Consider the following 15,828-nt stretch of genomic DNA (forward strand, 5'->3'; position numbering starts at 1 on the left):
CCCTAGCGGTGCCCGGAACCTCCGCTCCTACAGGAGCGGGCAGCGATTTCGTGTCCCACCCACCCTCCGCCAGACCTAGCTCCTGGTGCTGCCCCAGGTGCTGGAAGTGGGTGCTCGGGTCCCCCGTGGCCTCGCCGACCCCAGTTCTTCCCACTGGGGAGGCGTGAGGAGGCCGCGCTACGCCGGGTGCCCATTGGCTCTGCCCACCCCCTTTGGTGTGTGTTGGTTCCCCTCTGGAGATGTGGAGTAGGCTGGGGATTGCTGCGTGTTTAGGCTCTTCCGCTCCAAACACCGGCGCAGAGGGGTTTGCTGAGTTATGTGTCCCAGAGCGAAATCCCAACAGTTAACTCAAAACCTCCATCCCCAGAGCAGGCGCCTCTCTCTTGCCCCCCAGTCTGTGCACAGTGATGCTACAGAGGCTGCCAGCTGATCACGCGGGTATCCCCACGGGGGGCGGCAGCAGGCTGGTGAGTGGGATTGCAGTGACTCACTTGCCACTGACCAAGCAGTGAGAATGCACCCGATGCATAAACACGATGCAACCGCCGGGCTGTAAAGGGGAATTGCAACTGCGGCTTCGCCTGGCATGTAACCCAGCACACAGGGGCGCCCTGCGAAGAAAGCTAAGCGTAGTTCCCAGCAGCGAGGCCTGTAGCTAGTCGCAGCTCTCTGGGGTAAGGTAGGATGGGGCGACTGCAAAGAGAAACAAGCCCTCCCTTTCAGGTATCTAGCGCTCCTGCTTGTCCTTTCGCTCTCCCCCCTCACTCAGTCCTCTCCCATGCGCTACCTCCCGTTATCAAGCGACCCGCCTCTACGTCTCTCCTGCCCTCACACTCCTTTGCCCCGCTGCCCCAGGGCGCGCCTGCTGGAATCAGGCGAGCGGCGGGGACAGCCCAGCGCCCGACCGTCGTCGCCGGGTCCCGCCCCGGCCCAGCTCCCATAGGCTGCGGTGCTTCCTCCGCTCCCCCTCCCCGGCCCCCGGCTGGCGGCTGAGTGGCTGGGCCGCGCCGTCACTCGGGCCGCGGTGCGGCCCGGCGGAGGAGGCGGCCCGCCCAGGTGAGGCGCGCGGCGAAGTCCTTGCCCGGAGTTGGCCGTTTGACTCTTGCCAGGAGCTCGGCGGTGACAGCGGGAGGCGGAGCTGCCGGGCGGGGGCAGGGAGCCAGCCCCCGGCCGCGGGATGAGCTGGACCCGGGCGCCGTGCTGAGCCGGGGCTGGAGGCGGCGGCAGCCGGTGGGGTGAGTAAGTTCGCTGCTAGGCGCCGCCGTTCCCGGTGGTTCGCCAGGCGCCCCGCTTCTTCTCTGCGGGCTGGCTGGTGCCGACACCTCCACCCCCGTGTGCTCGTGTTAACTGGCAGCTACGCTAGGCTCACCTCAGACCGGGGGAGTAACAGGCTGAGCTCAGGACAACAGAAAGTGAGTGTCCCTCAGATCGGAAGGCAGGGAAACAGTCTCTTCCCCAGCTCTGTTTCGTAAGGGGCTGTGTGCGAGGGAGGGTCCTCGCCCCTCTCTCGGGTACAGGGGACGTTTGGGGGGGGGAGAATGTGTGGAAGGATTGTTGATGATGATGATGATGATGACTACTCTCTCCTCTACGTGGGTACAATTCTCCCAGTCCCCACTCAGTGGCAGATGGGAGGAGGGTGTTGATAGTAATAGCTCCTCACCCATCTCCCATTGTGTTTCCCCTCTCCCTGGAAAACCATTGTGTGTGTATGTATGTATGTATGTTATAGTAGTAGTGCCCTAAGGTTCTAGTCAGGTTTAGGGCCGCATTGTGCAAACACATAAAATGATACAGTACCTGAAATCTGATTTGTTTGGGTGTACTCCTGTCCCCACATAGTACTGTACTAAAAGTACATGCATTTATAGAGGCTAATAATAGGCATACCTGAGAAGTTCTGAATTAGTTTAAAGTTTTCTTCTTTATTTATGTAAAGAAAAGTATCCACAATCTACATTAGTTCTCAATTGAATTAAAGATTGGGTGTGGAAAAATAGTGATTTTTTCCCCCTGCTACTCCCCATAGTTGTCTCAGCCCATTCTCCATGTTAGAAACTAGTAGGTTGGGTGAGTCTGTCCCTTACTGGGAGACAAACTGGGTGAGAAAATACCTTTTATTGGACCAACTGCTGTTGGTGAGAAACTAGAGACAAGCTTCAAGCTTACACAGAGCTCTTTTTTAGGTCTGGGATATTTACTCAGAGTGTTAAGATATGTTTATGGTGATTTTCCTTTGTGTTTCTTCAAATTATGACAGACTGCATATCCCATCACTCTCACTGGGAGATGGTGAATTCCCCCATGTTTCATACCTTTCACAGTGAGAAGATTTAGCTAAATCCTGCATTGCAAGCAGAGGCTGCCTAAATATGTCTGTTGCCCATCAGCTTGACTATGTACACATTCAAATTTTTATTTGAATATAAATAATCCATTATTACCTTTGGGGAAATCAAAACAAAAGCAATAAAACCTACATATTCTGAGGCTAGAAAGAAGCAAAGACAGTGTCATCATTGCAAATGCATAATGAAAGAAGGGAGGTTACCTTGCCTCCTGTTCTTGGCTGTTGCCATTTCTTATGCTGTAGAGAAGTGAGTTTTCTTCCTAGTGCTCCCCTGCAGTACTGAACACACCGAAAGAGGGAAAAAATTGATATTTTCTGTATGAAAGTGCACACTAGGTGTCTTCCAAGAACTACAACAATTCTCTTATCAAACCTGAATTGTCATTATGTGCTAAAGACTGTACTTAACCCTAAATTACACGTGCTAAAACTGATGTGTTTTTTGCTTATGTGCAGAAGCAGAGGTGATGTGTGGGAAGGCACTAGGGGGCATCTGCCCCCCAAATGCCATGGGTGGGACGGGCAGGGGGCCAGATAGCAGCCAGTGGGGCCAGAATCCCTAGGCATCCTTCACCAGCAGAGTGATGGGGCAAGGGGAGCAGAGTGAGCTGGGGCCACATTGCTCCACTTCCTCCACTGCTGTTGAGTGCATGGGGGCCTTTCCCTGGTTCTACACCAGGCTGCATCGGTTGGGGGAAGAGGCAGGGCAAGGTATGAAGGGGGGTTTCCCAGCTCATCCCTGAGCTGGGGGGGGGGGGGCGGGGGTCACGTGGCATTTCTTTCAGATATTGAACTAAATCTATTTTACTGTGATATAGTTTTGTAAAAGAGCACTAAGGTCTGAGAAGGAGTTGAATTACTGAGTGTGTGGGAGGAAGAAAGAACAGCTGCAAACAAGACCCTGTTACAGGAACTGGGTTAAGGTTGTGTGTTTTACAATCCTGCCAAAGAAAATCATGGACATATATGTAAATTTTCCCTGAAGCATGTAGAACAGACAGTTATTTCAAAACTTCAGTGTAGATGTGTGCTTTTTAAATATCACACACTTTCTCCTTTTTTTGGATTCTAGTCGATCAGAAAAATAATATCTAATCTCTATTAGGCTAAACTACTGAACTTTTCCAAGGAATACTTTTTATCTTGAAAAGTTATTAGTACTCAGCTAAGTGAATAATGAATTATTTTAGGTTTGGCAGTGGCAAACGTGCTTGTCTTTTACCACGTTGCTAATGCATACTATTTGATTGTTTACATCTCTAAAAATCCACTATTAAGCTCTTTTGAGCTTAATTTAATTCCTTTTTAATTACATTATATTGGGGATTTATTTTTGGTCTTCATGCACAATTGAAATTTGTTACAGATTAGTTCTGATGAATGCTGATGATGGTCTTTGAAAATAAATAAAAAATTGTAAAAGTATTGACCTTTTCTTAAATAGAAAAGCTGTTCTGGTATAGACTCTGTTTCATTAAACAAGGTGAATGGCTGATATTTATTCTCATTCCAGTTCTTTTGGTTTGCTGATTTTTACCCTCCGTATACAGTCAAATAGCAGATCAAGGAAGCTTAGGAAGAAACATCAGATGGCTTGAAATAGTGTCCAACTCCATACCCACTTAGACTATAAAGATGCTAGTGCCATATGCTGCTGTTACTTTATTAAAACAAATTTCCTCAAAATGGAAACAAGGTAAATAATAGGGGTGTTAAAATGTATTTAACTAAGTAAATGTGTAACTACTGAAAATTTCAGCCGTTATATGTGGTAGGGGGACAGTCAGCTCCCTGCACGCACCAACTCCCCTTGCCTTTCTCCCCCTTCCCCCCCATGCTGCCGCCTCTGATGCAGAGGCAGCAGTATGAGGTGGAGGGGGCAGATGCTTCCCCAGGAGCTGGCGCATGTGGGGAGCCTGCTTTTAAGTGGGCTCCCGATGCATACTGAAAGCCTGCGGGTAACCGTGAACATTAACTGATGAGCCCAGGCTCATTATATAACCATGTGCACATGTGGTTCCTAATCTCTTTTATACTGCGGATGGGCAAACCCATTTACAAACTAATAATGAATATGCAAATAAAATGTTACAGGTCCACCAAAAGCCTCGGCCCCCAGAGGTGCTGTGAACAGCCAGCTTAAGCTCTGGCTGTTGTCATGTGGCAGGCAGCTGCCGCAGCTGGAGCTGACTGTTCATGGCGGCTCTGGGGGCCAGGGTTAGGGTACATCCCAGCTCCCTGAGCCTCCCAATGCCAGACTTAACCCCTAGAGCCCCCCACCCTCCACTACGCCCCAGTGCCAGCCACTGACTCCAGAGTCCCCTGCACTCAACCCTCCTGTGCCAACCTTGACCCCTCAGAGCCCCGCAGTGCCAGCCCCCACCCTGAATGCCTTAGTGCCAGACCCCTGCCACTTAGAGCCCCACCACCAGACCCTCCAGTGCTAGCCTCCTGTTTCCAGAGCCCCACTGCATACAGCCCCTTGAGTTCCCTCATTCCAGACCCCAATATTAGTCCCATCCCCAGAGCCCCCCAGTGTCAGCCCTTCTCCCGTAGTTCCCCTGCTACTAGCCCCACCCCCAGAGTTCTCTAGTGTCAGCTCCCACCCTGGATGCCCCAATGCCCCCCACTGTCAGCTCCCTGCCTCTTAGAGCCCTCCACCCCTTAGAATTCCTCAGTACTAGCCCCACACCCGAAGCCCTCCAGTATTAGCTTCACCCCCAGAGTCCCCCAGTGCCAGTCCCCCACCTCTTAGAGCCATCCCACGCCAAAAGCCTGGCCAGCACTATCTCTGTTTCTGGAGCCCCCAGTGTCTCCCCCCTCACCACTTAGCTCTGCGTTGACTCCCAGTTTCCAGCTGAGCGCTGCTGCCCAGGTCACAGCTGGTCTAAGGCTGACATTGTGGGCTCCGCAGGGCCCTCTCACCATACATCAAACCACTCTTCAACGTCTGGGAGGAGACCCTGTCCCTGCCTGGCATTGGTTGATTGAGAGGCATGGCAGGACACACCTCTCCCAACAGTCACGGTGGGAGGGGAGGTGCTGGGCAGTGTGTCCTGGCCCCAGAGCCGCCATGGCCCGGCAGCTAGTGGTTCACAGCCTGGCACCAGTCTGCGGACAGGTGGTTGGAAACTGCTGGTTTATGCAGTTACACTTTTACATCCCTACTTGGTAAGCTAAATACCAGAGTTGTTGACTCGAGTCCCACGACTTGAACTCGAGTCCGACTTAAGTCACCTAGGTGACTCAACTTGAGACTCGACTCGGGTTCATTGTTTGTTACTTGAGACTCGACTTGAGACTTGCTAATTTTGTTAAATGGACTTGGTGAAATAATTGTCCGAAAATGCCGATATTGATGGCTTGTACAAAAGTGACTTGACATTTTTTTAAATTAAGACTTGAGACTCGACTAGGGACTTGACTCGAAAGTGACTTTAGGGACTCGAGACCTGACTTGAGACTTGAACTGTAGTGACTTGAGACTCGACTTGGACTTGACAATGACGACTTGAAGACAACACTGCTAAATACACATTTTAGAATATTAACATGACTTAATAGAGCACTATTAGCATTGCTTTTGTAATTAAGCTTCTTGGAGCAGGAGTCTTATCTTCCTTTGTGGTTGGTTCTGCATAAAATGATACAGTGATTTGGTGAAGGAAAGTTTGAAAAGGCTGACAAGAAAATGCAAAGGGAACTACTTTGTTCATCTGAAAGTGAATTGAAATGATGTATTAAAAAGACTGTTTGCTTTACTAAACCACTAAAATACATGGATAGATGTAAGAATTAAAGTTTATGTTAAATTAAAATATTCTGTATTGTTTTCCTAATCTGTCTGCATCTTTAACTTTGTATTAGGTAGAGAACCCTGAACTTAGGGCAAGTAAGTAAAAGAGGAAATGATTTTCAAATATCGGGGTTTAAATATTTTTGCTTCTTTTGATAGACTAGAATCTGTTCATATAACATGGATTGGGCACAATGTTTTTATTCTTATTGATTATAAGAAATATAGGCTATGGTACTGCAAGCTGTTTGTAATTGTGCAAAGGCTCTTTTCTCTCAGGACCCTTTTCAACTTCAACATAGTGGCATACAGAACATCTAAGAATCAGATCTGTAATGCATAGGTTGTATGTTAAACCACCACAACAAAATATATCTGTGCATGTATCTTAGGTTATATAATTATTTGCTGACAACAAGCAAGTTTGTTAGCTTCTGATATAAAAGAGCACCATTCCACTGATGTTTAATCTATTTGAAAATATAAGTTAAAGTAGTTTCAAGCCTCTAAATCTCCCTGCTCAATCATGTGTTTTATAGTCTCATTTTTGTGTTTTTTAAAATAGATCTTCAGGTAGTTGAAATTGACAGAGCAGAGGAAGTAGTGAAATTGACTTTTTATGTATAATCAAATGCACCTAGCAAGAAAACTGAACAAAGTAGATTTTATTTTTGTCTTTCACGCATAATAATCTGAAGTATTGCTTATAGAAGGTAAAATATTTTCAGACCAATGTGTTTTTAAGTTGAGAGTGTCACATTAAAACTAAAAGCAAAACATATGAAGATAGAGGTTTATTAGTCATTGGATTAATCTAAATTGATGTCAGGAAGCAGTAAGATGTAGTTTGTTTGTTTGTTTATTAATTATTAGCAGTTGTAATTACAAAGAAAATTGGAGTTATTTAAAAACAAAATATTCTTTATAGGAGGTGTGGAAGACAACAGAGGATATTAAATATCAGTCAATGTTTGGACTTCCATATTTGAAAACTCTGTATTTTTGTATATCATGCTTTTTGTGGCCCCAATTCTGCAAACACTTATTCATGAGATTAATTTTAACATGAGTATTTTCATGGGAGCCAGTGGATCTACTCTTGTGTTTGAGGTTAAACCTGTGCATAAGTGTTTGCAGGATCTATGCTTAACAGGAAAACATATAGTGGCATAAACCTAATAATCCATGCTTAACACCAAAACACTTCCCATTTTTCATGATACCTGTCATTTGTATGGGTATGTGTCATGGATAAATGACTTGGTTTGGAAACCAACTAGTTGCTTAATGGGCATGCTAGCTCCAAAATATTTTTCCAACTCATAGCTGTGTTAGCAGTATTGTTGTCTTATTGCTGGTAGTATGATTGGATATTCCCCGACTTTATATTTGCAGCATAGTTTGCCATAATATAAACATGCTATAGTTTTTTTTATTTTTAAATGTTTTTAATTGCATGATTTTTATGTTGTTTTAAATTTACATTTGTGTCAGTGAATATTAGTGCCACAAATAACCAAAAAGGTGTCCATCTCATGTTTTCTTTTTAGCATTTTGGATGGGGAAAAGAGAGTAGAGGTGCAGTCATGTGCTTCCAGAAAGTACATATTGATCCTGGGTTAAGTTAATGTTTGATCAGTACAGCAAGAATGTAAAACAGCATGTGATTTGAAGATCTAAGCATTTTTCTTGTTTCTAGAGGTCCACATACTCATAATCAAGTTCTAAATATACATTTGTAGGAGAGTTTAGGGATTAGACTTTAAAAAGGTATGGCTGTATACGTACAATTATGCTCTCTTTCAGAGGAATGGCATTTCATTTGTGAGGTTTAAAAGATTAACATAATACTTTGCATTTCTGCAACATCTTCCACCCAAAGAACTTAGCAAATTGTTGCACAATTCAATGAATTAAGCCTCACAAACTCCTCTTAAATAGCTTCATTCTCACTTTTTATAAAATAGTGTAAATCTATTCTAGGCTCTTTAAAAAGCTGAATTTTATTTATGCTACCATTAGTGCATAGCAAAATATGTAAAAAAAAAAAAAGATAATAAAGTAAAATAAAATAAATGCAATGAAGCTAGAAATGATGATCCAATGATAGATTTGGATCTCCATAAGCCCTACTTTTCCTGAAATATAAATTTATTATCTCTTTCTATTACCCTAAATAACAAAAACAAATCAGATGTTTGACTCGAATGTCAACTGAATCTGTCTGTGTATGCATTTTATGGTCCCAATACTATAAATATGTATGCATGGTATTTTATTAGTATATGCAATAGGGAACCTTTCTTCCCTTCTTTTCCTGTCATTTAAAAGGAAGGGGGAAAGCCTATTAGAACTTAAGGTTTGATATCCTATTGATAAATCTTTCATTTAAAATTATATTTTTCATCTCTATGTCAATATCCTGAATTTTCATGGCAAACATTTTCTTCAAGATTCATTTAAAAAATAAAAGTACTTAATTCACAGAATAGAAATTGTGACAATGAGTAAGTTATGGCATCCTGTTTAGACAGGAAGCTGTCTAGGCTGGAAATGCTTTAGGAAACAGGCTAATGTAAGTTAAGTGATATCCAATCTCCTATTTGCACATTTAATTTTAATTGTCCAGTTGATGAAGTTGGCTTAATTTGGTCTGGAAAGATAGATAATTAAATGTTCCCCCCATTCCTTTAGAGAAGAGAAAGGAATATTCCATTGCAGAGGTTTGAGAACAATTAATTAATGGTAGATAAAGTAGACAAGTATTTATGTAAGAACTATTGGCTGAGGTGCAAAAGTCATGGTGACTGGTGAGGTGTAAACAGTGATAAATACAGAAAATAAAAAGGACATTAAGGAAATGTGATGTTTATGATGTACTTATACCTACCAACATGTTTATTGGATTAAAATACAATGGAAAAGGGGTATGTTCAGGGAACAAAGAGGGGAAAAAATAGTTTTAGAAAGGCATAGCTGTTAGTTTTTCCTCTCTCGAGTGTGGCAGTTTTGTTAAATATTCTTCTTTGTGTAGCTTTTGGGAACAATGATTGTGTTCCCCACAGTTGTGCATCAAAGCATAGAGAGAAATATTTCCTTGGGTGTGTACAGGGAGTGATATTGAAATATCTTACAGTTTTGCCGTCTTTTCTATTGGTAGCCGTGAGAATATGAAACTTCAGTTTCCTAGAGCTTTCACAGGTCCAATGGAAATTGTCAGGAAGTCTGTATTACATCTCTTTAATGCTTGATCAGAAGACTATTCTGGAATAAAAACAGTTGCTATCAGTACCTGCAATAAGGTTCAAGTCAATATTTCTTATCTATTCCAGTTTTACAACCTCTTTTGTTATTGCTTTGATTGCTTCTGTACTAACATATGGTGAGCACGCTACTTCCCCTTGAATGCAGGGTACTCCACCTCAGAGTCCTGAGTTACGAACAATACCCCCTTTAAAATTGGCAGCAGATGAATACTGCAGTCAGTGGATTCCAAATTCTACTTTTTGTGGTTTTCTTTCCTATTTAAAATGAGTCTGAACAGTAAATTTTCAGGTGGTAGCCACAGAGTTTTCTTAAGCAACAGAGGTAGTTGTAAATACAGGCAAAACTATAATTATTTGAAAGGTGAAATGCATGGAACATTTTTCTGATATGTAAATAAAATATTGTTTTCTAACATCTGGAAGTATATTTTGTTTCATCAGTTAGCTGCCTTTCCAAAGCAATTGTCATTTTCTTGTCTCAGAGTAAATTCTTACTGGTTATGTCTACACTTCAATTAGACACCAGCAGTAGGCGTATGATAGGTGATTTGGGCTAAGGGACTTGGACCAAGGGGTTATTTGACTGCAGCGTAGCCATTTGGGCTTGGACTGTAGTCCAAACTCCAGGACCTTCCTACCATGCATGGTCACAGAACTTGGGCTCCAGCTCAAGTTTGAATATCTATCCTGAACGTAAAACAGTTCTTTAACCAGTGTCCCTTAACCTTAGTGAACTGACATAATGGGTTTTCAGTTGCAGTGCAGACATACCCACTGTTTCTCAGACATCCAGTTCAACTGTGTTTTGAATCCAGTACAGGTGCTTATTGCTGCTTGTTTCACTCTGTGTGCAGAATAACACTTTTAAAAGGCCTTTTATGTACTGTTTTTTCCTCGAGAACACACCAGAGGAATAGATTCTTAAAGGTGAGTGCTCTGTAATGTTAAGTTATACAGTAAATCAGATTTCAAGGAGGATTTACGGGCTGTTGGTAATAGTACATGCCTCATGGATGGTTGGGCTTGGCAAAATATATTTTAAAAAATAGTTTCAACAGGTAATATCAATCTTAATTTTAAATATTTATCAATTTAAATGTTAATAGTTGCAGGGAAGTAGAGGGAATAGACAACAACCAATCACACTAGACATAGTGTCAAAAACCTAAAGTTTTATAAGTGTTAAAATATTTTGTCAACGTGACATCAAAATATATAAAATAAATATCCTTCAAGTAAAACAATTATTTAAATTTTAGTCTTACCATTGGAATTATTTCTCTTTTGGTTTGTGCATGGATGGCAAAATCAACTGATGTACACCAATAAAAAGAACTAATCCTAAACCTATCTATAGTGCACTGAGTATTACTCACATAAGTAGGGACCACATTAGGCTGTTTCTAATCAGAGAAAAATCTAAGAAACAGCTGTTGAAATATGAGATTACTCATGTGGCTGGTTTGTTGTGTTCATTTTGGATTTAATGCATATATATCTGTTCCCTATCCCTCCTTGTACTTTCTAGATATGTCTACATAGCAACAAAAAACCCACAATTGGCCCATGTCAACTGAATTGGGCTCGTGGAGCTGGGGTTGTGGGGCTGTTTCACTGCTATGTAGACTTCCAGGCTTGAGTCACAAAGCTCCAGCTTCAGCCCAAGTCTGGAAGTTTATGTATCAATGAAACAGCCTTCCATCCTGAGCCCAGTGAGCCTGAGACGGCTGTCAGGGTCAGCCACAGGTTTTTCTTTGCTATGTAGACATATAGTCCCCTGTTTTCACACACTACACAGTGTAATAATCTTTCTACAAAATATGCTTCTAAGTAATATGAAAACTTACAATGTGCAGATCAGTAATACCATGGCAAAATGGATGTAGCAATGTTTTATGTGAAGTTATAAACATAAACCGAAATCATGACTAAAAGTATGTTTTCTAGATAAGTCTGGGGAGTGGCTAAACTAGCTCCTCAGAGATATGGGGTAAGCTGACACCTTAGCCAGGTGTAAACAAGGCTGGTGGACTATTACCGTCTAAGTGGCTATTCTTTGGCAGGAAAAGTAGTAGGGTTAAAAATCTATTGCTGTTTCTTTGCTTTCTTCCTTCTACACAGCCATCCTGTCACCTTGCTGTCAGCTGGAAATGTTTTTCGGGGAGGGGGGGGGATTGAAACTATAAAAAGCAGAGGCAAACACTCTTAAGAGACACCTCTCTCTACTTGCCCATCACCTTCACTGCACCTGAAGAAACAAAGAAAGCAGCCACTGAACTCTTGGGGACCAGCCCTCACCTAAAGAGTTTTAGTCAGTAAAACTGCTGAAAACATGTGATGAGAGTAAACCCAGTAAACACTTTCTTCTTATTTTTCTTGTAACCATTTCTGACTTTTATGCCTCATTACTTGTGTTCACTTAAAAGCTTTCTCTTTGTAGATAATAAATGAGTTTTATTGTGTAATCTAATCCAGTGAGTTCAAGTGTCTGAGTAACTCCATTTATGGTAAGAAGTTGTGTGAATATTATTCCTTTAAAGGAATAATGGTCATAATATATTTGCACTATCTAGGTGAGGGCTGAGGAACACAGCACTAGGGATGTCAATGTGTAGACAACTACACGATTAACTGATGAGCCTAGGTTTATTGGTTAATCCTGTCAACTACACACATTTCTCCCCCCTCCCCTCCAGACTGTGAGGGGGGCAGGCCGAGAGCAGCGCAGAGGGTGAGGGGGCAGGTGAAAGCCGATTTACACAGAGGCTGCGTCTAGACTGGCATGATTTTGCGCAAATGCTTTTAACGGAAAAGTTTTCCATTAAAAGCATTTGCGGAAAAGGGCGTCTAGATTGGCACAGATGCTTTTCCACAAAAGCACTTTTTGCGGAAAAATGTCCATGCCAATCTAGACGCACTTTTGTGCAAAAAAGCCCCGATTGCCATTTTTGCGATTGGGGCTTTTTTGCACAAAACAAATCTGAGCTGTCTACACTGGCCCTTTTGCCCGAATGGGAGCAGCATAGTATTTCCGCAAGAAGCACTGATTTCAGACAGTAGGAAGTCAGTGTTCTTGCGGAAATTCAAGCGGCCAGTGTAGACAACTGGCAAGTTTTTCTGCAAGGAAAAACTTGCCAGTCTAGACACAGCCAGAGAGTTGGCTTTTAAGCTGACTCTCTGCAAATGCCAGTTCCATGGACCCACCTTTCCCCCCTTGCTGCCTTCTAAAGAGGCAGTGGGGTACGGGGAGCAATCAGGAGCTAGCGCTGGGGAGGAGGACAGCTTAAAAGCTGGCTTCCCCCAGCACCGGCCCTGTGGTTCCACCTCCCCCTCTCCCCATGCTGCTGCCTCTGATAAAGAGGCAGTAGCACAGGGTAGCAAGGGGTGGGGTGGCAGGGGGCTCCCCAGGGGTGGAGCCAGGAGCACTCTGACTGGTGGCCCCACCTCCAGGGGCTATCAAATAATCACGTAACCACTAACATTTGATGTGGTTACATGACTATTCAGTTACATGCTATCTAGTATCCCTACACAGGACTTGTTTCTGAGGGAATACCTGTGACTGGAAGTTTGTTGGGATCACCCTGTAGAAATCTTTAAACCTGTTAAGGGCCAAGGTGTGGCTGGTTGGCTGCAACACACACAGACTTAGCTTAGAGTCACTTAAATGCTGGAGTCTCTTTTTTTAGGCAGTTCAAGTTGTAAACTACTGCAGCGAGCCTTTGTAAAGGGCATCCTAGTTTACAGGGTAGTGAAAACACAGCTACTGTTTGGCATGGATTATACTTAATATACATTTCACATATTACTATTTTTTTTTTTGTTGCAAGATACTTGTTCTCATCAAATTGCGGAAACTTGTTTGTAATAAAATTAATATAATTTTAAGGTAAAAGTAGACTGGCATTGTAAGGTTGTGTAGAGAAATAACTTCCTGGTTAAAATAACAGTGTCAGAGCTATATAGACATGTAAGTTCCAAATCTATTCTATAGGATGTGTTAACCCAGCACACAATGGCAGTCGTCTAAATTTACTCCCCTCACTTAAGTTTTCTTTTGCTTTTAATTCAAGTAACAAAGTCTTTAAGGTAGACCAATACTCATAATTTGAAGACAGGCCTCAACCTCCAAGCTTCTCCTGGACAGGTTGTACTGCCTCCTTTCTCTGACCTTATTTCTTTCTTGCCCCACATGGGCGCACTCAGTCTGTTATGTTACTAAATGGAACTATTAAATGGGGACTCATTTGATCTGGCTGCCTGGGTGAGTTAGCTGAATAACTCTGCATCCATACAGGATCCTGCCCTTCTCTTTCATTTATATTAAGTAATATTTAAATGTTTAGTATGCAGTGACTTCAGAGCAGTTTTCCCACATTGCTCCTAATTAAATTATCTTGTTTTTACATATTAAGAATTTATCTTTTTAAAATGTAACAGCATCCATTCCTTTGTACTAAAAGAGCGTGAAAGGTTTCTTTAGTCTGTAATCCTTTCAGAATTTGGATGTGCTTCTTAACTACTTTAATTCAATTTAAATGGTAAAATAAATGCTGACTTGGACTAGTGTGTCAGTGCACTGCACTTGAATGTCTTCCTGCCAATGAGCTTTATTTATGAGTAAAGATGTTGCATGTTACATTTATATTTTTGTAACAATTGACCATCAATTGTTTTACATATGTTTCTTTTATATAATGCAAAATAATTCATACAAATTAAACAATTTGAATAAACACAGGAACTGAACTTGTTTGTTTTAGCATCACTAATACTTTTTTCATTTACAACTTTATTTGCTCTGGCAAAACTAATTACAATAGAAACACCTAATATTTGCACACTGTCTCAGTAGGTGCAACTCTTACACATAGATACAATAGAATATTCAAGAATGCGTCTGCTTCTAAATTGAAGTAACATAGAGTGAATTCAATTCTTGTTGCATTTACAGCAATAAGTTGTCTTAGTCCATTTGTAAAATTGTAGTTGCAAGTAACACAAATAGTATTATGATTCTACAATTATTTTACTTTGAAATACATTTTGGCTCAGTTGGTTTAAGGATGTTAAGGGACGAGTAATTGACTAATCGTGTCATCAATACAATTTCTATCGATGACACAATTAGTCGATAAGGGATAGCTCGTGCTGGTCCAAGAGCTATCCCTGCTGTGGCTCAGCAGATTAAATGTGGTAGGAGCTGGGCATGCAGGCAGTCCTGCTCCTACTACATTTAAATTGCAGAGGCGTAGTGGGAGTTGTCCCAGACCATCACAAGCTGGGACAGAGCCTTAGTGATCCTGGACTGGCATGAGCTGAGCTTGCTCTGTTCCGGCTCATGCCGGGACCAGCAGCCCCTTTCTATGGCCAGCCTTGGCCACCATGAACAGGGGCTATTGCTGGAGAAGCCTCCCCAATCCCCTCCCCTCTGATAAAGGCAGCAGCATGGGAGGGGGCAGGCAGAACCAAGGTGATGGTGCTAGGGGGAACCAACTTTTAAGCCTGCTCTTCCCCCCCCCCCCCTCCCCCAGCACTGGCTCCTGGTCCCATCTCCCTTGCTGCTTCTGATACAGAGGCAGCAAGGGCAGGGGAAGCAAGCATTCAACTCGACTACCAATAAGCTTAGGCTTATTGGGTAGTTGACTACTCAGCTACTGGCTTACATCCCTAAGATGGTCACTTATCAGATCTGGTTCTTCTAATTCATATGGGGTGGAGGGAGGAAGGAATTTTCCCACTAAAGAAAAACAAAAGGTGATACAATGAAAGGGAGAATCAGCAGCACAGTTTGTCTAGGATGTCTTGCCATGTAAGCAGAAAAAGAGAATCTTTGGGAAAATTATCACTGAAGTGGATAAAGGGCAAAATCTTGGATTACAAGAGGGTGAAATGAAGCTGTGCAGTATAGTTTCTTCTGAATCCAACTATATATGTCATAAAACCACAACTCTGATAAAGAGTGGAACTGCCCAACAAGTGTCAAGGTCAGGAATGCTTGTTACATGGTACCATAACATCTCAAAGATTATATTGGATGAGAAACTTTCAGGTGAAGTCAGATAGCCATCAGTTTTTACTTGTTACAAAGCCATTAAAATAAATGAATATTTTTTCACTGTTATGTATCTTGTAAATTGGTCCCAGATTCATTATTGGTAGGATGTTGTCAGGACATACGGAAAATAGGAAAACTAATAAAAGGCCAGTATGGCTGTCACGTAGTGGGGGTACCTGGCTGGTTTCTATGCTGCTGGCTCTGGGGTAACCCCCACTGGCTGCCGTAGGTACCATGACCTAGCAAAACAGGATGAGTCACTATGCAAACCAGTATGGCCAGACACCCCCCATGGAGAGGAACAAAGGAAGGTGGAATGCTGCCCTGGCTGGGGGGCAGGGCTGGAAGAGGGTTAGTG

The 15,828-nt window shown here is 42.7% G+C and overlaps 1 protein-coding gene across 5 annotated transcripts in view; it reads left to right on the forward strand.

The window, feature by feature from the left end:
• Window positions 1–68: 68 nt before the first annotated feature.
• LNX2 (ligand of numb-protein X 2) overlaps window positions 69–15,828 on the forward strand; it is a 90,222-nt gene continuing 74,462 nt past the window's right edge. For 2 of the 5 annotated variants that reach the window (XM_075919226.1, XM_075919227.1), the window contains exon 1: window positions 69–1,235. The gene's annotated coding sequence lies outside the window, so the exon portion shown is untranslated. Of the gene's footprint in view, window positions 1,236–1,261; window positions 1,413–3,840; window positions 4,047–15,828 lie in introns of those variants that run through there. The other 3 variants (XM_075919230.1, XM_006138913.4, XM_075919228.1) reach the window with 3 other exon arrangements.

Source organism: Pelodiscus sinensis, chromosome 1 (genome assembly GCF_049634645.1).
Source record: "Pelodiscus sinensis isolate JC-2024 chromosome 1, ASM4963464v1, whole genome shotgun sequence".
Classification (NCBI taxonomy): Eukaryota; Metazoa; Chordata; order Testudines; family Trionychidae; genus Pelodiscus; species Pelodiscus sinensis.